At 36.7% G+C, this 7,709-nt stretch overlaps 1 non-coding gene across 1 annotated transcript; it reads right to left on the bottom strand.

Annotated features, from left to right (window-relative positions):
* Positions 1 to 4,700: 4,700 nt before the first annotated feature.
* On the bottom strand, positions 4,701 to 4,830 carry LOC128064210 (small nucleolar RNA SNORA70). The gene has a single exon (XR_008200930.1). It is a non-coding gene; the product is annotated as a small nucleolar RNA SNORA70 (small nucleolar RNA).
* Positions 4,831 to 7,709: the final 2,879 nt, after the last annotated feature.

Here is a 7,709-nt window from a genome sequence, read left to right as displayed (position 1 = left end):
GAAAATCCCATGGACTGTAGCCTACCAGGCTTTTCAGGCCATGGGGTTGCGAAGAGTCGTACACGACTGAGCGACCTTACTTTCACTTTTCATTTTCATGCATTGGAGAAGGAAATGGTAACCCACTCCAGTGTTCTTGCCTGGAGAATCCCAGGGACGGCAGAGCCTGGTGGGCTGTCGTCTATGGGGTCGCACAGAGTCGGACACAACTGAAGAGACTTAGCTTAGCAGAACCTATCATATTTGCCTCAGGAGTTTGCTGTTGTGGGGGCAGTGGTAGTGATTGACCCTGTATTCTGAGAAACTCCCCAGAAGTACAGGGAGACAGAACAGAACACAGGGCTTCTACCAGAGTTGACTCATGTATCTGCTCAAATGTTGTTTATTATCTTCTGTAAATTTTCTCTTCATGATTCCTCCTTATTTTTTTCCCCCCAATTGGCCTGTTTGTCTTTTTCTAATTAGTTTGCATGAATTTTTGTATGTATGGAAATTAACCTTATTACAAATATTATTTTCTAGCTTTATCATTTGTATGTTGACTTGTATTTTGCCAAACAAAGGCCTTATATTTTTATAGGGTTAGATATAACTCTCTTAACTTTTTAAATAAAACATAAAGAAGAATATTTTATTTATTTATTTTAGAAAAAATAAATAAGATATTAGAAATAAATAAGAATGAGTTCTATGACAAACTAGAGGGGTGAGATGGGGGTGGGAGGTGGGAGGGAGGTTCAAAAGGCAGGGGACACATATACCTATGGCTGATTCAAGTTGATATATGGCCGAAACCAACATAATATTGTAAAGAAATTATCCTCCAATTAAAAATAAATAAAAAATGAATTTCCATTCTTATTATTTAGAAAGGTGATAGTAACACCTGGATTGTATAAATCATCTTCTGATTTTCTGGTAAAACTTCTTTGTTTTATTTGAACCTAAAGCTGGTTGAAATTTATTTTTTGCCTCTGATTGTGGGATGTGAAGTTGCTCATTTGTGTCCGACTCTCTGCAACCCCATAGACTGTAGCCTGCCAGACTCCTCAGTTCATGGGATTTTCCACGCAAGAATACTGAAGTAGGTTGCCATTTCCTTCTCCAGGGGATCTTCCCAACCCAGGGATCAAACCCGGGTCTCCCGCACTGCAGGCAGACTCTTTGCCATCTGAGCCACTGGGATAAAAGTCTTTTAAATTTTATTTCATTTGGATAACCAGTTTTTCCAGCATTATTGAGTAAATGCTTCCTTGATAACTCAGTTTGTAGAGAATCTGCCTGCAATTCAGGAGACCCTGCTTTAATTCCTGGGTGGGGAAGATCCACTGGAGAAGGGATAGGCTACCCACTCCAGTATTTTTGGGCTTCCCTTGTGGCTCAGCTGGTAAAGAATCCTTCTGCAATGTGGGAGACCTGGATTCGACCCCTGGGTTGGGAAGATCCCCTGAAGAAGGGAAAGGCTACCCACTCCAGTATTTTGGCCTGGAGAACTCCATGGACTGTATAGCCTATGGGGTTGTGAAGAGTCAGACATGTCTGAGTGACTTTCACATTGCTTAAATGGTCCATTTTTCACATTGAATAAAACACTGTCTTTGTCCGATATGAATTTCACACCAATGGGAATCAAATTCTGGCTTTTAAATTAATTTCCAAGAATCTATTTTCCTATTCATATGTCAAGATTATGTTGATTTTCATTATAATGGCTTTTGAGAAGATATATTTGAGAAGTCATAAAGTAAGTCTCCACCCACCTTTTCCCCCTACATTTTTGGAGCAAGTTTTAGGCATATTCGTCTATTAATATGTGAATTCAAAAATAAGTTAGCCTTTTAAAATTCCAGTTGGAATTGCATTAAGTTTATAGATTAATTTTAAAAGAATATATATATATATATATATATATATATATATATATATATATATAATATTGTCTCATCCAAGAGCCTGGTACACTTTTCTAGGCATTTGGCTTTGTTTTCCTCTTTTCATTACAACTTAATATTTGAGTCATATGCATCCTGTGACTGTCCTGTTAAATTTATTCTTTAATGTTTTTCATTTTTGTTGTAAATGGAATGATTTTTCCTAATTCCATTTGAAGTACTTAATACTAAGTAAAATTGCTATTGACTTTTACATATTTAGCTTATATATAGTTACCTTACAATTGTTTCATTACTTGTAGTGGGGTTTTTTCTTCTTGCCTGTTGAAATATTGCAGGTTGTCTAGGTATACAACAGCAAAAAGATAAATTTGCTTGTATATTTTGATGTTTGTAGCCATCATTTCCACTTTGTGCTTTGCATCGTCTAGAACTGCCCTATCCAGTATCGTAGCCATTGACCACATCTGGTTATTAGAATTTAAATTAAGCAAAAGTAAAATTCAGTCCCTCTGTCACACTAGCCACATTTCAATTGCTCAGTAGTCACATATGACTAGGGGTTATCATACTGGATAGCACAGAATAGAGAATATTTCCACCAGTGCAGAAATTTCTATTAGACAGCACAATGCTAGAGCATTCAAGAAAATTGTATGATAATAATAGTTGTAGTGGTGACTTCTGGATAATCCTTGATTTTAATTGAAATGTCTCATTATTTTTCTTCTTAAAGTCATTCAATAGTCAAGGAAGTATAACTTAGATTAATTATGAGATTTTATATTTTAAAAAAAGACCTATTATCAACTAATATTGGTAGGCATGGGGAAAAAGATGGTCTCAAAGTTGCTGGTGAAAATGTAGTGTTATAACCCTTTGGGCAAGCAGTCTGGTAACATTTAGGAATATACATGTTATTCCTGTGATTATCCTTCAGTAAAATGACCCCTTAGAAATGAAATGACTAATACATAAGGACAGACTCGTGTACAAGGGTGTTTACTACAGTGTTGTTTGCATGGGTCAGAAATTGAAAACAGAGCAAGTTTTGCAACCAGAATGGCTAAAGAAGGTGAGGTATGGCTCTACCATGGCATAGCATGCCACCATTGACAAGGAGGAGTTGGAGCTATATTCAGTGACTTTGAGGAATTGCTGAGTAGGAAAAATAAAATGCAGAAAAGTGTGTAAGATACATCATTTTTGTAAGTCAAACAATGAAAAATACTCCAAAGAGTAGCTGCATATGAATGACATAAATATGTAAATAAGATTATATAGAGTTCTTTGTATAGGTGTGTATAGGATATATGAATATGGGGAAACTTACAGGTTGTTAACATGGGTTATCCGGCAGAGCAGATATGGGATGTGGTTTCATAAGAGAATGAGTGCAGGGAGGGCATGGTAATATTATTTATGCAAAAAATATATGCATATATGTGCATGAATAAAAAAATCTATAAATGAAGAGATGGTTCCATTGATTAATAATGCTCATTTCAAGGTTGTGTGACTTCAGATGACTCCTACCTTTTTTTGTGATTTTAATATATTGTTGAATTCTATGCAGAGAGCAAGTAAGCCAAGTTAGAAACAGCAGAACTCTTTTATTATAGAACCCTTCACCCAAATGCTTAGCACAATGCCTGGCAATCACTATGTGCAGAGAAAACAAAAAAACTAAAAACCCCAAAGGTGGAAAACATTTTAGTTTTGACACTATTCTTTGAAATTGGTCTACATCCCAAAGTTAGACACTTACTTTATTTCCTGATATTAAAAATTATATATATCATATTATTTAATTCAGTTAACTTCAGTAGAGATTAAAAAAAAAATTAAGCCCATCATTTTCCTTCTCAGATGAAAAAAAAAATCTCATTTAATATATGATTTTAAAATATGTTAATTTTTGAAAATTAAATAGGATTTAAAATTAGTTTTGAATTGCATTCTCTTTTCTGAGAAGTACTTGTAAAATTCCGTACTCCTTTCTTCAAAACATGCCCAACACTCCCAACAAAATAAATGCACACATACGTGCACAGACACACAGTCCAGACTGGAAATTATTAGCCAAACTTGTGGAGTAAAAGCAATTTCCCCTCATTATTTTCTTTTTCTTAACTTTTTCTGGCATTATCAGTCATTTATCTTTCCAGATAAATTTTAAAAACATTTTGTCAAGTTTCATATTTCTTCCCCTGCAAAACTTGCTAGTATTTTGTTTAGGACTGTATAAATCCAATATATTAATTTGGAAAGAATTAGCATTTTTCAATGTTCTATCTTCTTATCCAGAAATTTGCATTTTTCCCTAAAAAAAATATCTTGCAAGCTTTCTTTATATATTTAAGACTCTTTAAAATTCAGAGTTTTTTTTTGACAGAAAAGTAAGATGTATTGGTGGGCCTGAGTAAGGAGGAGACAATGCCGAAGCTCTCATGAATACAGGGCCTGCCATTTGTCTAGGGAGCCACCCTTAGGGATGTATCTGACCCCATAGCCCTTGAGATGAGCTGCTTATCTGCCACCATGTTTTCAAATTCATCCACATTAAACTTAGTAAATCCCCACTTCTCTTGGAGATGTAGATCTTCTGGAGGCCAGGAAACTTGAACTTGGCCCTCCCTGGGGCCTCAGTCACATGCTCCTTGTTCTGCAGCTTGCTATGGATGGACATTATGACTCAGCCAAAGTGGATCCTGGCCCCTGTGCCCTGAGGCTTTCTAAAGTGCTGCCTGCGCCTGTCTGGAGCCTGGACTGGGGACTGCATGCTGGTCATGAGTATCTGCTGGAAAGGGCTATCTCCAAGTCCCTTAGCACAGCCGGTATAAGCAACAGGCTACATACAGTACCGAGGAGCCATTGCATGTTGCAGTACGTTGGGCCTCCACAGGGAAATGAACATGGTTGGCTTAATTGGCTGCAAAGAAAATTCATGTTTATTGAGTGTACATACGGCAAAATTCACCCTTTGTAGGTGAACCATTCTTCAGCTTTTGACAAATAAATGCATTTATGTAACCATCAAGATAAAGAATATTTGAAAGTGAAATTTACTCAGTCATGTCCTAGTCTTTGCGATCCCATGTGGGCAGCTGTTCCCTTCTCCAGGGACTCTTCCCAACCCAGGGATCAAATCCCAGTCTCCTGCATTGTGGGTGGATTCTTTACCAGTTAAGCTACCAGGAAAGGCCAAGGATACTGGTGTGGGTAGCCTATCCCTTCTCCAGGGGATCTTTCTGACCCAAAAATTGAACGGGGTTCTCCTGCATTGCAGGTAGATTCTTTACCAGCTGAGCTACAGAGAAGCCCAAAGAATATTTGCATCACTGCATAAAATACACCCTTTCCCCTTCTAGTCAACTCATACCCTCATTCTTATCCCAAACTTTTTGCTTTTCTCCTAGAATGTCATATAAATGGAACCCTAGAGTACGTTTGCTAATCACCCCTTGATTATCCCTGTAGTTTTGGTGATGCTAACCCCATCCCCCTGGCTTACAAGCAGGGGTTCAAGAATGACCCCTTGACACCAGCTGGGCCAGTAAGACTCAAGCCCAGGACTTTTGTTGCAACTAGTACAGAGATCTGTTTCCACAGGGTCACTGAACACTTGGAAGATAAGCTTAGAACTGCTGAAGGTCATCTTACAAGGATGTGGGAAGAGGCTGCTCATGAACAAAGCCAATAGTCAGAGAAAGAAGGTTTTTACATCCAACCAGGCCTGAGGATGCACCCCTGAATTTTTCAGTTACCTGAGCAAATACAATAGCTTGCCAGCTTTTGTTTGTCTGTCTTTCTGTGCCAGTCAGGATAAGCTTTCTATCATAGAAAGAGGCTTAATGAGGTTCCACATGCAAATATTTTTTGAGGCCCACTATGCACCAAGGCATAGAACAGGAATTACCTGCATCAGTCTCAAACCAGGTACACCAGAAACAGGGCTCTGATGAGGCACAAACACAGATAAATTAAGAAGTTTTAATGTATATAAATACATTTAGTCTGAATATTTTGAATGTGTCTATACAGTTTCAGCTTACCAGATTATTTCCTAGACCCAGCTTCTTCATCTAACCCATCACTTCTTTTCTCAATGGACACTGACTTTGATTTTCTCTAAGGAGCAGAAAAGGAAAGTGGAGAGGACATTGCTGTTTTGAGTAAATCCCCAGGACCAGGTCACAATTCACCTAAGTTGACCACTTATTCTACCTTTAACAAATCAGCTTCTATAACATTTTGGTGTAGTATCTCTTCATATATATATGGGTAATGAAGAAGCAAACTTGTGTTTATTTGCAAATGATACAATTTTATAGATAAGGTTTAGGAAATCTACAAGAAAGCTACTAGAGATAATAGCCAAATATAGAAGGTGTAAGATACAAGATAAACATACATATACAAATATCCACTGTACTGTTTATATTAGTCACAAATAATTGGGAAGTTGAAAATTTAAAATACCATCTATAGTTGTATTGGTGAGGTGAAGTCGCTCAGTCGTGTCCAACTCTTTGCGACCCCATAGATTGTAGCCTACCAGGCTCCTCCATCCATGGGATTTTCCAGGCAAGAGTACTGGAGTGGATTTCCATTTCCTTCTCCAGAGGATCTTCCCAACCCAGGGATTGAACCCGGGTCTCCCACATTGTAGGCAGACGCTTTAATGTCAAATGTTCATACAGATAAATTTATCAAGATGTGTGCAAGACCAATAAACAGAAAACTAATCAAACATTGCTTAGAAAAATTAAAGAAGACCTAACAAAAAAGAGAGATATACCATCTTCATGGACTCATTATTGCTGAGATGTCAGCTCTTCCCAACCTGAGTCACAGATGCAATGCAATCTCAGTTAAACTCTTAGTTTTTTAATTAATTGAGACAGACAAGGTAATTCTAAGGTAGTTTTTTTTTTTTTAAAGCAAAGGGAATAGAATAGCCAGAACAATTGTATGAAGAATAAGTGTGGAAATCTCCCAACATCTGATTTCAAGGCTTAATATAAGGCATCAGTAATCATCACATTAGGCATAATCAGCGTAACTGGCATTGGAATTCCCGTATAGACTAATGAAACAGAATAAAGTATCCAGTTGTAGGCCCATCCTTACACAGTCGATTGACTCTTGACAAAGGAACCAAGATGATTTACGGGAAAATAGTGATGAAACCAATGAATATCCATATGGAAAAATCACTACCCTTAACCTGAAATGGATTGGGTTATATTCATGATAAACATATACAAGTTTATTGTTAACTCAATAATAATAACCAAATAAAAATCAAGAATATAAACATCCAGGGAAATTTTCAAGAAGACAGCTGAAGAAGAAATCAAATGTCTAATTCCTTGTAAATTGGATTAGGGTTCTATGTAATCTGAATCAGGGTGTGGAAAGAACTATTTTTTTTAGGAGAGGAGTAAAAAAATAAAATGTTTCTAAAGTATGCTTGGAAGAAATCAGATGGATAAGCAACAGTTAATAAATTGAAGCTAAAGACTAATTAGAGGAGAGGGAACTAGTTTTGCCAAATAAAATATAATGCAAAAATACTTATTCATAAATTGACGTGATGCTTTCTTGAAAATAAATATACAAATACAGAAAGTAGACTAGAGAGATTCAAATCAGTTTTGTTAGAAGTTCTTAATATTTGAGGACTATTCCACAAGTGATACTGGGGTAAATGGAAACCTACACAAGGGAAATAAACTCAGTTTATCCTTACATCATAACCCAGATAGGTAAAAGGATTGAAAAGTTAAAAATTAAATAAAAATAAAACTAGAG

Source organism: Budorcas taxicolor, chromosome 18 (genome assembly GCF_023091745.1).
Source record: "Budorcas taxicolor isolate Tak-1 chromosome 18, Takin1.1, whole genome shotgun sequence".
Taxonomy (NCBI): domain Eukaryota; kingdom Metazoa; phylum Chordata; class Mammalia; order Artiodactyla; family Bovidae; genus Budorcas; species Budorcas taxicolor.
This window is presented reverse-complemented; position numbering and strand designations above follow the sequence as displayed.